Source organism: Terrapene carolina, unplaced genomic scaffold (assembly GCF_002925995.2).
Source record: "Terrapene carolina triunguis isolate 2854851 unplaced genomic scaffold, T_m_triunguis-2.0 Scaffold67, whole genome shotgun sequence".
Classification (NCBI taxonomy): Eukaryota; Metazoa; Chordata; order Testudines; family Emydidae; genus Terrapene; species Terrapene triunguis.
Genome location: NW_020664418.1, coordinates 32,043,767 through 32,059,746, shown reverse-complemented (window position 1 = coordinate 32,059,746; position 15,980 = coordinate 32,043,767). Strand labels below are relative to the sequence as shown.

General features: G+C 47.0%; 1 long non-coding RNA gene across 1 annotated transcript in view; it reads left to right on the top strand.

Annotated features, from left to right (window-relative positions):
* Window positions 1-12,469, top strand: part of LOC112107124 — a 15,671-nt gene extending 3,202 nt beyond the window's left edge. The window contains exon 3 of the long non-coding RNA XR_003899770.1: window positions 11,210-12,469. This is a non-coding gene — a long non-coding RNA (uncharacterized LOC112107124). The remainder of the gene's footprint in view (window positions 1-11,209) is intronic.
* The last annotated feature ends 3,511 nt before the right edge of the window (window positions 12,470-15,980 follow it).

Genomic DNA, 15,980 nt, shown 5'->3' with positions numbered 1-15,980 from the left:
AAGCTGTTTTACTGCATAATGGCAATGTTTTGCCATCAATTCCAGTTGGTCATGCAGTCCATATGAAGGAAACCTATGACAACATGAAACAACTTTTGAGGTGCATAAACTATGACCAACATCAGTGGCAGCTTTGTGTCGATTTGAAGGTTGTTGCTCTCTTGCTTGGTCTGCAGACTGGATCCACAAAGTACTGCTGTTTTCTCTGCGAATGGGATAGTCGTGCAAGAGATTCCCACTACATCAAGAAAGATTGGCCACTCTGACAATCATTGGAGCCTGGGAGGAAAAAGAACAGGAGTACTTGTGGCACCTTAGAGACTAACAAATTTATTAGAGCATAAGCTTTCGTGGGTTACAGCCCACTTCTTCGGATGCATATAGAGTGAAACATATATTGAGGAGATATATATATACACACATACAGAGAGCATGAACAGGTGGGAGTTGTCTTACCAACTCTGAGAGGCCAATTAAGTAAGAGAAAAAAACTTTTGAAGTGATAATCAAGATAGCTCAGTACAGACAGTTTGATAAGAAGTGTGAGAATACTTACAAGGGGAGATAGATTCAATGTTTGTAATGGCTCAGCCATTCCCAATCCTTATTCAATCCTGAGTTGATTGTGTCTAGTTTGCATATCAATTCCAGCTCAGCAGTCTCTCGTTGGAGTCCGTTTTTGAAGTGTTCAGCATCCACCACTTGTTGAATCAAGGAAGATTTTGTTACCACCCTTACACATCAAGCTGGGTCTGATGAAGAACTTTGTCAAGGCCATTGACAAAACACAAGCAGCTTTCAAGTACCTCCGTGGAAAATTTCCAAGGTTAAGTGAAGCTAAGATAAAGGAAGGTGTCTTTGTTGGTCCTCAGATTCGTGAACTTCTTCGAGATGATGCATTTGACCATGCACTGCGTGGCAAGGAAAAGACGGCATGGAAAACCTTCCAGTTAGTGGATAAATTTTCTCGGAAACAACAAGGCAGACAACTACAGGTTGTTGGTGGAAAACCTCCTCAAGGCATACAAAAGCCTTGGTTGCAACATGTCACTAAAGATACATTTTTTGCACTCTCATCTAGATTTTTTTCCACCGAACTGCGGAGCAGTGAGCGACGAGCACGGCTAGCGATTTCACCAGGACATTGCAACAATGGAGAAACGCTCTCAGGGCAAATGGAGCCCATCGATGCTTGCAGACTATTGCTGGACAGTGACAAGAGATGCTCCATTTAATGAATACAAGAGACAAGCCAAGAAGCGCCGAGTAGACACTGAATAGGACTAAACTATGTACATAATAGTTTTTTGCCTTTTGTTTCATAATAAATTTTATTTATATAACCCTTTTGCTGATTTTTAAAGTGTTACATAAACAGGACAGGTGAAATATTATCATGTAAAGCAACCATAAACACATGAAAAGACCTAGGTTTACAATTTATGATTAAAACTCTACTATCTACACAATATACATAGACATAAAATGTAAAAACTTAAATATCTTAGAAACAGTAGCCAATCAGTTGTTTTAATTGTCATATTTGAATTCAGCACATCAAAATACATAATAAATAGCACATTTTATCTCTGAAGCAGACGACTTCTCAAAAATTGTAGACCAGTGTTATTAGTTAGTGTAGTGTTAATAGTTCGCTGTTGGGAGTTGGGGGTTCCCCTCCAACCCGACTGTGCTCTTTCTGGGGACTCAGGGCATGCCTAACTCCTAGGGGTTCAAACCCTGCAAGTCCTGCAACAAGCCTATGCCAATGGGCTACTCCCATGATGCTTGCTTAAAGTGTCTGGGGGAAATGCATCAGGCGGATAAGTGCAGGATTTGCAAAGGGTTTCGCCCGAGAACGAAAAAGGAGTGGGACTTTAGACTGAAGCAGTTCCTTATGGAGCTGGCACTTAGACCGCAATCAGCATCGGCGCAGCAGGACCCAGGACCGAGTGCATCGGTGCGTAGTGCCCTGGCAGCGGTAATGGAGACGGCACCGCGGAAGGAATCTGGACGAGACCCGTGGCACCGCCGCTCTCCAGTGCAGAAACAGTCGGAGACGACTCGGCACCGTTCCCATTCCCTGGGGCAGAAGTGGCACTGGAAACAAGGTACTGGAAACCTCGACTTCAGGTCCCACCCCCTCTGAACCGGCTAATGGGGCGCGTCCCAGGGAGGAGCCCCCAGTGCCGAAAACTTTGGAGCCGGCACCATTGACTTTGGTCCTGCAAGGAGGGCCGTTGAGTCTGGTGCGATTGGACTCACATTGTCAGGTAGTGGAGGAGGTGCAACTGCCTTCCATCCCAGACACATTTGAGGCTGTGAGAGACCTCATAGATATGACGGCACCGCGGTCCCTGGCCCTTCGTGCCAAGCCTCCGATGCCACAGCGTTCGGCACTGTCCCGTGGAAAACCGGCAATGCTCCGCCTCTCGGCGCTACCACCAGAGGCAAGATACTACTCAGAGTCCCGGTGCCGATCACACTCACGGCACCAGTCGTACTCGCGGCGCCGGTCTGACTTGCGGCACTGCTCCAGGTCCCGCCAGCACTTCGTTTGGCAGCCTCGATCACCGTTGCGCAGCAGGTCCCGGTCCTGGCACAGTCCGTCTTGGCACCATTCCATGTCATCACGCAGACCCTGCTTGTGGCACCACTCTCCAGCCTCGCGGCACTGCTCCCTGGCCTAACAGCGCTCGGCACTGCCTGGGCTCTCACGGTCTAGGTCGCTGTCTTTGGGCTCGGAGACGGGGTCTAAATATTCGGAACGGGCCCGATACAAGTTGACACGGAGAAGATCAGACATGGGTGTGGCACCATGGCCCACACAGTGGCAGGGGCCAGCACTATGGCCATTTTGGACCCCTTGGGTATACCACCAGGCCCAGGGCACCAAGTCCAAGGATTCCTGTTCGGTGGCGACCAAGACGAGGGTCCCGGATGGAGCGGCCAGTTGTCCCACCCCAAGGGATGCAGAGAAGTTACCAGTCCTACCACCTCCTCCAGAACCCACCCCTGTTCCTGAGCCTGACCCTGGGGTGGCTGACCCTGGATTAGAGGCAGGACAGGAGATACCGGAGGACCAGGAAGGTCAGGAGGACCCAGTTCCTACTCTATCCTCCTTGTCTTCCTCCCTGGACGAGGCTGTGGTGGGCACCTCCACCTCCGGGCCTCCCCCATAGATAGCCGTGCCCACCAGGAACTCCTACTTGGGGTGGCACGAAATATGAACCTGCAGGCTGAGGAGGTGCTAGAGTCCAAGGACCCTATGGTGGATATTCTGGCACCGGAGGGACCATCTAGGGTGGCTCTACCACTCATCAAAACTATCCAGGCCAATGCAAAGACCATTTCTCATACCCCGGCCTCCATCCCTCCCACTGCCAAGGGGGTGGTGAGGAAATATTTCGTCCCCTCAAAGAGGTACAAATACCTCTTCACACACCCGCAGCCCTGTTCCCTAGTGGTGGCTACAGTGAATGAGAAGGAGAGGCAGGGACAGCAAGCCCCAGCACCTAAGTCCAAGGATGCCAAGTACCTGGATTTATTCGGACGCAAAGTTTACTCCACAGGGGGCTTACAACTCAGGATTGCCTATCAACAGGCAATCCTGAGTAGATAGAACTTCAACTCCTGGAACTCGATGCTAAAGTTTAAGGAATTGATACCAGCAGAGTCCAAAGAGTAGTTTGGGGCTATTATCGAGGAGGGGAAGGCAGTGGCAAGGACCTCTTTACAGGCCTCACTGGACGCTGCGTACTCAGCGGCATGCACCTTGTCCTCAGGAATCGCCATGAGGCATAACTCATGGCTGCAGGCCTCGGGGCTTCCACCCAAGGCTCAACAAACTATGCAGGACCTGCCTTTCGATGGAGTGGGTCCGTTTGCTGAACAGATGGACTCCAGGCTGCATAGCCTAAAGGATTCCAGGGCTACAATGAAATCTTGGGTATGCACACCCCGGCAACCCAAAGAGAGCCCTTTAAGCCCCAACCACAGAAAAAACAGTCATATCCTCAGCCGAGGCAGGATCCCTACAGACGCAGGGGCAGAAATGGCAGGCGCAAGCCCTCCCACCCTCCGTCTGGACAGGGCTAGGGCCCGACTAAACCTTTGTCAGGCTCAAAGCAGTCATTTTGAAGGTGTGCCCGAGGACGGAGCACCTGTCCTAGCACCAGATCCTTCCCTGTGTTTTCTGAACCGTCTATCCCACTTCTACCGTGCTTGGTCCCAAATAACATGGGACTGCTGGGTTCTTCTCATGGTAGAAGTGGGATATTCTCTCCAATTCTGGTCCTCCCTTCCCTCCCACCCTTCTTCCCCGTCCCTCTTCAGGGACCCCTCTCACGAGCAGCTCCTTATCTAGGAGGTGCAGGCGCTCCTCGCCATAGGAGCAGTGGAGGAGATTCCTCAGGAGCTAAGGGGCAAGGGATTCTACTCCCACTATTTCCTAATCCCTAAGGCAAAGTGGGGTCTCCGACCCATTCTAGACCTGCAAGGACTCAACGAATTCATGGTGAAGCTGAAGTTCCATATGGTCTCCCTGAGCACGATTATCCCTTTCCTGGATTTGGGAGACTGGAACACCGCCCTCGACATCAGAGACGTACTTTCACATAGCCATTCAGCCTGTGCACAGGCGATTTCTAAGGTTTGTGGTCAACCACAAACACTATTCTCCCATTTGGTCTCTCAACGGCCCCCCCGAGTGTTCACCAAGTGCATGTCAGTCGTAGCAGCCTTCCTGCGCAAGAGACAGGTGCAGGTATACCCCTACCTCGATAACTGGCTGCTCCAGAGGGCGCACCAGGGAGCAGGTGGAATCTCAGGTTTGGTTCCTCCAATTCGCTTTCAAGAGACTGGGCCTCCTCCTCAATGTGAACAAGTCAACCTTGTCTCCGACCCAGAGAATAGAGTTCATCGGAGTGGTGCTGGACTTTGTGCAGGCAAGAGCGTTTTTGCCGGACACACGATTCCAAGCCATGTTGAACATCATTCAAGGCTTCGGGCAATTCCCGACCACTACTGCAAGGGGTTGTCTACGTCTCCTTGGCCACATGGCAGCCTGCACTTATGTGGTCTGGCATGCCAGGCTGAGGCTCAGACTGCTGCAAGCATGGCTTGCGTCAGCCTATCGCCCGGGACACGACAACCTGGACGTAGTCATGACGGTACCAGAACACATACTCGAGTCCCTCCAGTGGTGGCTTGGCCCTCGGAGGGTGTGCGAAGGAGTCCATTTCAACAGCCCCCAGCCCTCCTTGTCCCTGGTAATGGATGCGTCAGCTCTGGGTTGGGGCGTGCATTTGGGAGATCTAGAAACGCAGGGCCTATGGTCTCAGGACAAGCTCTCCTGTCATATCAACATCAAGGAGCTCAGGGTGGTACGTCTAGCATGCCAAACTTTTCGGGCCCGGCTGCAAGGCCAGTTTGTGGCAGTGAGGACGGACAACACCACTGCCATGTTTTACATCAACAAGCAGGGTGGAGCCCGTTTCTCCCCCCTGTGTCAAGAAGCCCTCAGGCTCTGGGAGTTTTGCCACGCTCTTGGAACTGTCAGTGGATGCCCCGATTGCGTTGCCACTCTACTGCGACCTGATCACTCAAGACCACGGTCGCCTGTTCCACCCAGACCTCAAGTTCCTCCAGCTCATGGTTTGGAAGCTTCATGGTTAAACCCCATGGAACTTTTGTGCTCGGAATCTGTAAGGGAAGTCCTACTTGGCAGCAGGAAACCATCCACTAGGGCCACTTATCTAGCTAAGTGGAAAAGGTTCACTTGCTAGTGTGCCCAGCGTCACACACCTCCATTCCAGGTGTCTATACCACTTATCCTAGAGTACCTCCTACACCTAAAACAACAATGCCTGGCAGCATCATCCATCAAGGTACACCTTGCTGCTCTCTCGGCCTTCCACCCAGGTGTATCTGGATGCTATGTATTTGCCAACCGCATGGTGGGATGTTTTCTCAAGGGCCTGGAACAGCTACATTCACAGATTAGACAGCCAGTTCCTATGTGGGACCTTAACTTGGTCCTCTCCAAACTAGTAGGGCCACCATTTGAACCGCTAGCAACTTGCTCCCTTCTCTATCTATCGTGCAAGGTAGCTTTTCTGGTCACCATTTCCTCAGCAAGGAGGGTGTCTGAGTTAAAGGCCATCACCTCTGACCCACCTTACACGGTCTTCCACAAGGATAAGGTGCAATTTAGGCCTCACTCGGCCTTTCTTCCTAAGGTTGTGTCACTTTTTCACGAGTCAAGACATATTCCTGCCTGTTTTCTATCCTAAGCCTCATGCCAGTAACCGCAAGCAGAGGCTGCACTCTCTGGATGTTCGGCGGGTGCTAGCCTTCTATATTGAACGCACTAAGCCATTTAGAAAGTTGAACCAGCTATTCGTAGCAGGGGCAGACCGGAAGAAAGGACTCCCGGTATCATCACAAAGAATATCTTCCTGGATCATGTCCTGCATCCGCACATGCTACGAGTTGTTCAGATCCCAGCTCTGACACTTACGGCGCACTCCACAAGGGCACAGGCCTCATCGGCAGTATTCCTGGCCCAAGTCCTGATCCAAGAAATCTGCGGGGCAGCAACATATGTACATACATTCACCTGTCATTACCCCATTGTTCAGCATGCTAGAGATGATGCAGCTTTTGGCAGAGCAGTGCTTCAGTCGCACTTCCATAACTCCGATCCCACCGCCTAGGTAAGGTTGGGTGTCACATAATTGGAATCAATATGAGCAATCACTCGAAGAAGAAAGAACGGTTACTCACCTTCTCATAATTGTTCTTTGAGATGTGTTGCTCATATCCATTCCAAACCCACCCAGCTTCCCTGCGGTTGGAGTAGCCAGCAAGAAGGAACTGAGGAGGCGCTGGGTCAGCAGGATCATATATAGAGCACTAGAGAGGCGCCGCTCCAGGGGGCTCCACAGCCGACCTGACAGGTGCTGCTAGAGGAAAAACTTTCCAACGACTGTGCACGCGGTGCGTACACACCTAATTGGAATGGATATGAGCAACACATCTCGAAGAACAACAGTTACGAGAAAGTGAGTAACCATTCTTTATCATGTACTTATGAAAACTTGCCTAGGAAAATCCTCCAGACTTGTTATTTCACTAGCATAGACTGTGGGCTGGCCTAGTGATCAATAGCATCTGACCAGGCTGCTGCTCCATCACAGTAAGTTTTCTCTGTCCAAACGAAGTGCCGCTTGAGGGCTGCAGGCTCTGATAATCATAAATGTTTCTCTCTCAGTTTACGATTTCACAGTTGTTATTGTAAGCAAAAGAACTAGAAACTCATACATTCTTTTAAAATTAAAATGGAGATTAAATGATATTTTAGGGCCCTGAAATTGGAGATAGAGTGGAAACTGTGCACTTTGCAGACTCCTAAATGCCTGTTCAGCTCTCCCATTCATGTTTATGTAGTCTCTTCCCTGGAGTCATGCTATTGTGATGAGCTAACCACACTCTCATCCTGCATTGTTTTAACAAAAAACTTCTAAAGAATGTGTAGCATTTACCTTCAAAACTGAACCCTCCCAGCACTGCAGTATTATCCCCATTTTTACAGAAGGAAAAGCGGAGGAGGAAAGGTGAAGTGGCTGCAGCAGGAGTCAGGCTATTCAGTTCGCACTTTCCCAGTTCTGTGCTCATGCATGCTATTTAGATAATCCCTTTCCTGCTTAGGGTAATTATCTATTTAAAATACTAGTCTCTAAAAATAGCTTTCGCAGAATAAATTCTCAGTCTCTGTTACCCTTAGGTGCTCAGATAATATTGTAATGAGGACTGCCTAAGCACCTAGATAGATACTCTGCTGCATTTCAGAGTTAAAATAAGTCTCTTCAGTGTAACTATATTATCCTTAGTTTAAAAGATAAATACGCCACCATGGTCTGACAAAATATTCCTCCTTGTCAATATTGCATGGCTCACCTCCTGGAAGCTGATAGACTGGTGATATCTTTTTAATATTCTCCCTCATAACGAAGGATTTGAGTGTTGCCAATTCTCATGATGTTTGCCATTTTTCTGAAATGTCCAGCTCCAAGACATATGTAATTACATGAAAATCTCAGCTTTCATTTAAAAAAAATAGATTTCTAGCCCTCCTGGTTGTGGAAAAAAGCTTGAGAACATGAACCCTAAAGGCTCCAGCACCAAGAGGCAAATACAAAGATCCAAAATTAATTATTAAAAAAACCCCTCATGATTTTTAAGCCAATCTCATGATTTTGGAGGGCCTGACTCATAATTTGTGACCTCTGGGGTTGGCATTACTGGATTTCTCCCCAAAATGCACAGTGGTTGAATATTTTTCTGAAACAAATAGCTCTGAAAGGCTCTGGCAGAGAAAACTATACAAAATGAAGGGCCTGACAACAACAGGGAAAGCTATGGAACTGAAGGAAGGGTATCAAGCCTGTGTGAGTCTAACCCCTTCTTGCTGTTCTCACGCTAAATACTATAGTTTCCCCAAGTATTCTGGACAGGCACATGAATGTCCAAATCAGGCATGTGCATATGTGGTGGTCAAAAAAGCAAACAAAATCTTAGGATGTATAAAGGAATGGAACAGAAAATACAGTAACTCCTCACTTAACGGTGTAGTTACGTTCCTGAAAAATGCGACTTTAAGCGAAACGATGTTAAGTGAATCCAATTTCCCCATAAGAATTAATGTAAATGAGGGGGTTAGGTTCCAGGGAATTTTTTTTTTCACCAGACAAAAGACTATATATATATATATATATATACACAGACACAGTATAAGTTTTAAACAAACAATTTAATACTGGTACACAGTGATGATGATTGTGAAGTTTGGTTGAGGTGGAGGAGACAGAGGGTGGGATATTTTCCAGGGAATGCCTTACTGCTAAATGATGAACTAGCAGTTGGCTGAGCCCTCAAGGGTTAATTCTCACACTCTACAAGGCAGCAGGAATGGAGGGAGGGGAGAGAGCATCGCAGACAGAGACGTGTGTGTGTGTGTGTGTGTGTGTGTGAAAGAGATGCGCATTTCCCCTTTAAGTACACTGCCTTGTTAATTAGATCAGCTTGCTGAGACCAGAGCTGCTGCTGCCAGCAAGCTACCTCTGTCCTGAGCCCTGTCATGTGTCCCCCCTGCTCTATGGAAGATGGGGTAAGCGGGGTGCAGGAGCAGGGGGGAGGGGGACACCTTGACAGCCCCCCTCTTCCTCCCCTCCCCCCCCCGCACAGCTAGCAGGAGTCTCGGGCAGCAGCTCCAAGACAGAGGGCAGGAGCAGCACATGGCAGTGGGGGAAGGGACAGCTGCAATTGCTAGCCTGCTGGACAGCTGCTGCACAGGGAACTTAGGGGAGCGGGGGAGCTGATTGATAGGGGGGCTGGTTCCAAGCCCCCACCAGCTAGCTGTAACGGGCTGCTCTTCCTGCAAGCAGTGGACAAAGCAGACGGATACCAAACGACATTAGAAGGTAGCATTGCACAACTTTAAACGAGCACGTTCCCTAATTGATCAGCAATGTAACAACGAAACAATGTTAACTGGGACGACTTTAAGTGAGGAGTTACTGTAGTGAGACTATTATAACGCCATTACATAAGTCAATGGTATGCCCTCACCTGGAATTCTGTGTTCAGTTCTGGTCATCCTTTTCTTTCTATCTATCTCCTGTTTATTTTACAAAGAATATGCATAAAGTTCTGTTTCTCTCAATGCAGTAGAAACAAACACCAGGCCTTTTCCTTGCTCACAATTTCTAAGCCTGACTTTCCAACCGGTCCTGTGACCCAAGGCGCTCTGTCTCTCGGCTCTCTCTCAGGATGGGGTTGCCAGTTTTGGTTGGATGTATTCCTGGAGGTTTCATCACATGACATACTCTTTAATTAAAGATTAATCTTTAATTCCTGGAGACTCCAGGACGATCCTGGAGGGTTGGCAACCGTATCTCAGGGCCTTGCTCAAGACTGCTTCTCTCATCTGCTGGCTTTCTGGACTTTTCCTCCAATACACACAGTTTGCCAAACAATCACACAGGTCCTGCATTTGCATCCAATCCCAGGGAAACTTTTCAACCCACATGCTTTGTCCCTGCTCAGGCTTTGCCATGAGGCCCATATCTTGAACAGTAGCTTCTATTGTCTCTAGTTATTTCACTCCATAAAGGGATTCCTTTCATTTAACCTGAAAAAGGGGTTGTTAACACACCCATCAACCTTAGAAGGTCTCTGGTTATCTGTAGATCTAGGATCTGCTAGATGGAAGCGATTAATACCTTCCAGCATAACACATGGCAAGATTTCTGTTGGAGAGATTGTAAAGACTGGGACAGTTCAGGGCCAGGTGTTCACTAGTAGTGCTTTACCAGTAAAGCTGTAACTGGCATACTGTACTGCAAAGTGTTCCTAACTGTGTTTTTGCCAATATAGCTTATACTTTCTCTGTCTGCCCACCCTGAATGAAACAAGCTATAACTGTGCTTTTTGCAGTCAGGGATCTCACCTCATCGCATCTCTGACTGACATAACTATGCCTGCTGAAGTTTGTACTATAAAAGAGGATTTGATAGAGATGTTAGTGGTGGGGAAATGGAATGAAATAGAGAAGGTAAATTGTGACTTCCTACTTATCCTTTCTCAATAACATTAGGATCCATGGATGTCAGGAGGTATAGATGGATCTCATTTAGGATGACCAGACAGCACCCTAAATGTGAAAAATCTGGACAGGGGGTCGGGGGGTAATAGGAGCCTATATAAGAAAAAGACCCAAAAATCGGGACTGTCCCTATAAAATCGGGACATCTGGTCACCCTAATCTCATTCAACTGTTTTCATAGAACGTGCCATGAGTTCTGAGTAGTGGAACTTGGCTAGTTCAGTGGGAGACCCATTTCGTATTACTAGTTTATGAGTTAGTGAATAATAAGCATGATGACATCAATCCATCAGTACTACACCTGAGCAACTATGTGAGGTAAGGAAGTAGTTCTGTTTTACATATGGCACACTGAAATCACAGTGAGATCGTGTCTGGTCCAAAGAGAGTCTGTGACAGAGCCAGGAATGGAACCTAGATTGCACGAGTCCCAGCTCAGTGCCTTAACCACAAGATGATCAAGCCTGCTCCTTTAATTTTTTTCTCTCTTCTGCAGTCCTCCCCACTCTCTCTTCTTTACATTCTCTTTTTTTTTTCTTCCAGCTCGAAGATCATGTCCTGTCTGTGCTTTGACTTTCTCCACAATCAGGCAGTATTTCCTTGTATTACTCTAGTGTCATCACTGGTGTGAGAAGTCTGTGGTAGCACCAGCTGGGAGCCACTGCATCTGTTATGAGCTTGCTGGGTTTATTGATATGAATTTTTCTATCTGAAGATTAGCCCAGTACAAGGTAGCCAGGTTTGTCTGTAACTTTCAATTGACCTTGACTTTGCAAGTGCACTGAGACTTCTATTCCAAATAGATAAAGTGAAGAATATTATAACCATCGCTTATCATCTGCAGTGTGTGTTGTGATAGCTCAAGAGATAAAATCATCTAAACTCATAGTACCAAAACATCTATATGTAAATAACACCAGTTGTTTGTTCGCCAATGTTTTAATCTCTTCATGTTTTCATACAATTATGAATTAGCGTTAGAATAACAATAATTATTGACAGGGATCTCTGGAGAAAACTCACTGATAGTTTTATCCCTCTAATAAATTACCAAGTACCCAGTACGTGCTGATGTTATCCAGTGAAACAAAGTGTACAGTGTAATAGGTTCTGTTGGTCTGGGGAGTCTTTCTGTTTTAGAAATCGATTGATAAAATACAGTGCATTGCAGCAATACCATCCGTGTACTTTGGGTTTTGTCACTCTGCCTCAATCTGGAAGAGTGCCCTTGCATTTCTACATGTCTTCAGCTTTCAGTGCAATAGTTCTAGTCTCTATCAGTAATGCCGATCTTAATAGTTATGTTCACTGTGTGCACTGGAACATGCTCATGGAAATTTCCCCCTCACAGTCCCAGAAGTGGGGAGGCTTCATCTGGCCAGAAGCGAAAGAAAAACCTTTGGCTCGTCTAAGGATTGCACCCTTTGCTCCTCTCCTGGTGGATACTCAGCCTCTTCTTGCATTTGAGGAGGGGAGAAGGGGGCTCTGGCACCTGCAGGCACCTTCTATGACTGGAGGACAACCCTGTCCACCCTCCACCTCCCCTTTGGCATTAGAGTGAGGGGGACGTGGGGCCTTGCTGGGGGCATCATGTTAGTTGCCTTTTTGAAGCTGAGAAGGAATTTTTCCTTCTGCCAGACTGGCCTGGGCATTGTAGGTTTTTCGCCTTCCTCTCAGCAGCCCAGGGACCTGGTGGGTAGATTAGGTTTTTGTCATAGCTTGGCAGGTGCCCAGTTCAGATGATGGTTCCATAGTGGCCCAGCTCCCTGACCTTGGATTAGGAGAGGACAGCTCATAATGGAGGTGGGGAATGGTGTGAGGATCCTAATGTCTGGTACAGTGAAGTGGGTGGGGGTGAGGAGACAACCACCTCTTCCCCACCCCCTTAACTCTTGTATAAGGGGAGGGCTGTGGGGTTCACATTGAAAGTACTGGGTTAGCAGCTGGAATGGTGAAATGGATTACCAAGGAAGGATGATGTGCACTGGATGAATTCTTGTGGGATAGTTCCCAGATATGCTACTTAATACATTTGCAGCCTAATTAAACCACATTTCTGGAGTCTTTTTCTTTCGGTGATATCTGGAACAAAAGCAAACTTGGTTTGTGATTATGTGTGAAGTGAACATTGCTGAAGATAATTTCTTAAGTGCAAGTATCTTAATTGATTGTTAGTCTTATTGATAATATAATCTCTTAGATTTAAATTATTTGAAGAGGTGTAAGCGTCCCTTTCCTTGGGATATAAGAGAGAAGGTTTGTGTAAAGTGAACTCAAACTATCCACAATGAACTTTCATTTTGTGATAAAAATTGAAACAAAAGAAATATTGGGGGCAGGGGAACGTTTCAAGGCACACATGGCAGTAAAATGCTCAGCTCCCAGTTATGTCTTTGGAAACCTACTTATTTTACATGAGATCAGCTAGGCCTGGTCCACACTTAAAATTTGGGTTGACATAGCTAGAATGCTCAAGGGTGTGAAGAATCCGTAGCTATACTGACCTGACCCCTGGTGTAGGTGCAACAAGGTTGACAGAAGAATGCTTTCGTCAGCCTAGCTACCATCACTTGGCGACAGGGGCGGATTAGGGTTTTGTGGGACCGTGGGCCAGAGTAAGTGGGGGCCCCTCCCCACCCCTTCCACCTGCAGTGCCCCTCCCCCCGCTGCCGGCAGGAGTGTGGTGGGGTCGGGGGGAACTGCAGGCAGAAGGGGTGGGCAGGTAGGCAGGAACTCCGGGCAGAATGGGGCAAGCCCCTGTGCCCTGACCCCACTCTCCGGCAGGAGTGCTGGGTGGAGCGGGTCAGGGTGTGGGGGTGCCCATTTTTTCAGGGCCCCAAAATTGGCCAGGGAGTGGCTAATCCGCCACTGCTTGGGGAGGTGGTGTTCCTACAGCAATGGAAAAACTCCTCTTTCTGTCACCCTAGACTGCATCTGCAGCACAGGATTTATGCTGTGCTATAGCTGTGCTGCTACAGTGTGTAGACACGGCCTTAGGGTGCTAGCACGGATATTGGGAGACTCAAGTTCAGTTTCTAGCTCTACCACAGACTTTCTCTGTAATCTTGGATAAGTCACTTAGGCCCATGTTTTTAAAGGTATGTATGTGGTGCTGCGCTCAGTGTTGCAGTGCCTGTTTTAGGAACCTAACTCTCAGTTTTGAAAGGGACCTAGGCACTTAGCCAAAATCCCATCAATGGGATTTTGACTCCTATGTCCTTTTTGACTCCTAAATTGGCTAGGCACTGCACACTGAGCGCAGCAACGCAGAAATACCTTTAAAAACATGGGCCTAAGTCTCTCTATGCCTCAGGTCCCCGTCTTTACAATGGGGTGAATAGTACTTCTCTGTGAGGCCAGGGTGTTGTTAGGATAACTACATTAAAGATTGTGAGGTTGTATACTACAGCAATGAGGACTATGCAAGTACCTAAGATTAGGCTAGAAATAGACATTGCAATTCCTTGCCCATTGTTTTAAGCCAAATTGAAGAGATGAACCCAACTGACTGTGTGCCAAAAAATGCCTTTTGACGAGATATCTCTTCATTTGGGATTTATGAAAATAGGTTGGAACTTGACAAAATACCCTTCCTGACAAATGACTTTTCCCAGTTTGCACCGTGGACAGGAGCTGGTATAAATAAAATCCAAAATAATGCCCAGGATAAACACAAGTGCTTTTCCTCTGGAAACGATGCGGCACCGTGAGAATGAAGGGCCTACGTGTGTCTTACAAAGTCAGTTTTTGGCTTCTAACGAGGAAACAATGATAAACCATTACTGTACAAACTGGGTAGTGCAAATGTCATGAGCATAAAATGTTTGTAAACCCTATGGAGCTTTGTTGTTTTGCTGCAAGCCCTTTTCTCTTCCCTCTAATATATCTTATCATTTGATACATTCCTTATCTGAGGCTCAAATTTCCCTGTAGCTCCCGCAAACTGGTAGTCATTTCTTGCTGTTTATTACTTCTAAATGTTAAAATTGAAATCATTCATTGTGAAATTGGGTTATAAAAGTATATGTTAAAGCAACTAATGTCATTGTAGGATAGGCAGACTTATGCTAGAACAGTCGCTCTTAACCTTTTCAGACTACTGTACCCCTTTCAGGAGTCTGATTTGTCTTGCGTGCCCACAAGTTTCACCTCACTTAAAAACTACTTGCTTACAAAATCAGACATAAAAATACAAAAGTGTCACAACACACTATTACTGAAAAATTGCTTACTTTCTCATTTTTACCATATAATTACAAAATAAATCAATTGCAATATAAATAGTGTACTTACGTTTCAGTGTATAGTATATAGAGCAGTATAAATAAGTCATTGTCTATATATGAAATTTTAGGTTGTACTGACTTCGCTAGTGCTTTTTATGTAGCCTGTTGTAAAACTAGGCAAATATTTAGATGAGTTGATGTACACCCTGGAAGACCTCTGTGTACCTCTGGGGGTATGTGTACCCCTGGTTGAGAACCACTGTGCTAGAACATACCACTTGAATTTCCTAGAGCAACATTTCAGGTTTTATCAGGCCTTTCATGAATGCATTGCTAGATCTATCTATACCTTTTGTCAGTGTACATCACATAAGAGCATGTAATAGTATGTCTGCTTTGGGTGATCATGATTACAGTGGGGCTGAGGTGATAGGCTGGTGTTACAGGGTAGCTTGTCACTGCGGATAAACTAATCCAGCCCAGCTCCCCTGGAGCAGAGCAGGGAAACCTAGTCCAGCCAATTAAAGAGGGTTGGACTACAGCTCGGCCTAGAAAGGGCTGCTAGTGGGCAGCTGGGGGAGATTGAGTGAGACCAGCTGTACCCTGGGATGAGAAAACCACACTGGGCTGGAGCTAGTTCCTGTGGTGGGTCTGTGGAGTAAGGGGCTCAGAGAAGCAGCCCTCGGGCTGCAGCTCCAGGAAGGGAGCAGAGCTGATTGGAACTGAGAAGCTGCCAGGAGCAGGAGTGGCAGAGACCCCTGGACTGGGTGGCCCTGAAGCTGGAGGCTAAGGAATTAGTTAAAAGGACTGTATTTCTCTGTTTGCTAACCTCCTTGCAAGAGACTGGGCATGTCAGTGCACGTGTTGGAGCTGGGGAGATATCCAGCTCAGTGGCAGGTGGGTACAAATTTGAAGCTGAAGCCAACATAACTTAAAACTTTTTCATTTCTTTTTTCAGAAAATTCAGCCTCTTTCTAATTTAAAGGCCATTGACTGCACCGTTATTCCCTGGCAGGTTGGGAGCTATGCTCCCTGGTTATCAGTGAACTTCACACTAATAAAAACCATCAGCGCACACTGAGAGGGCC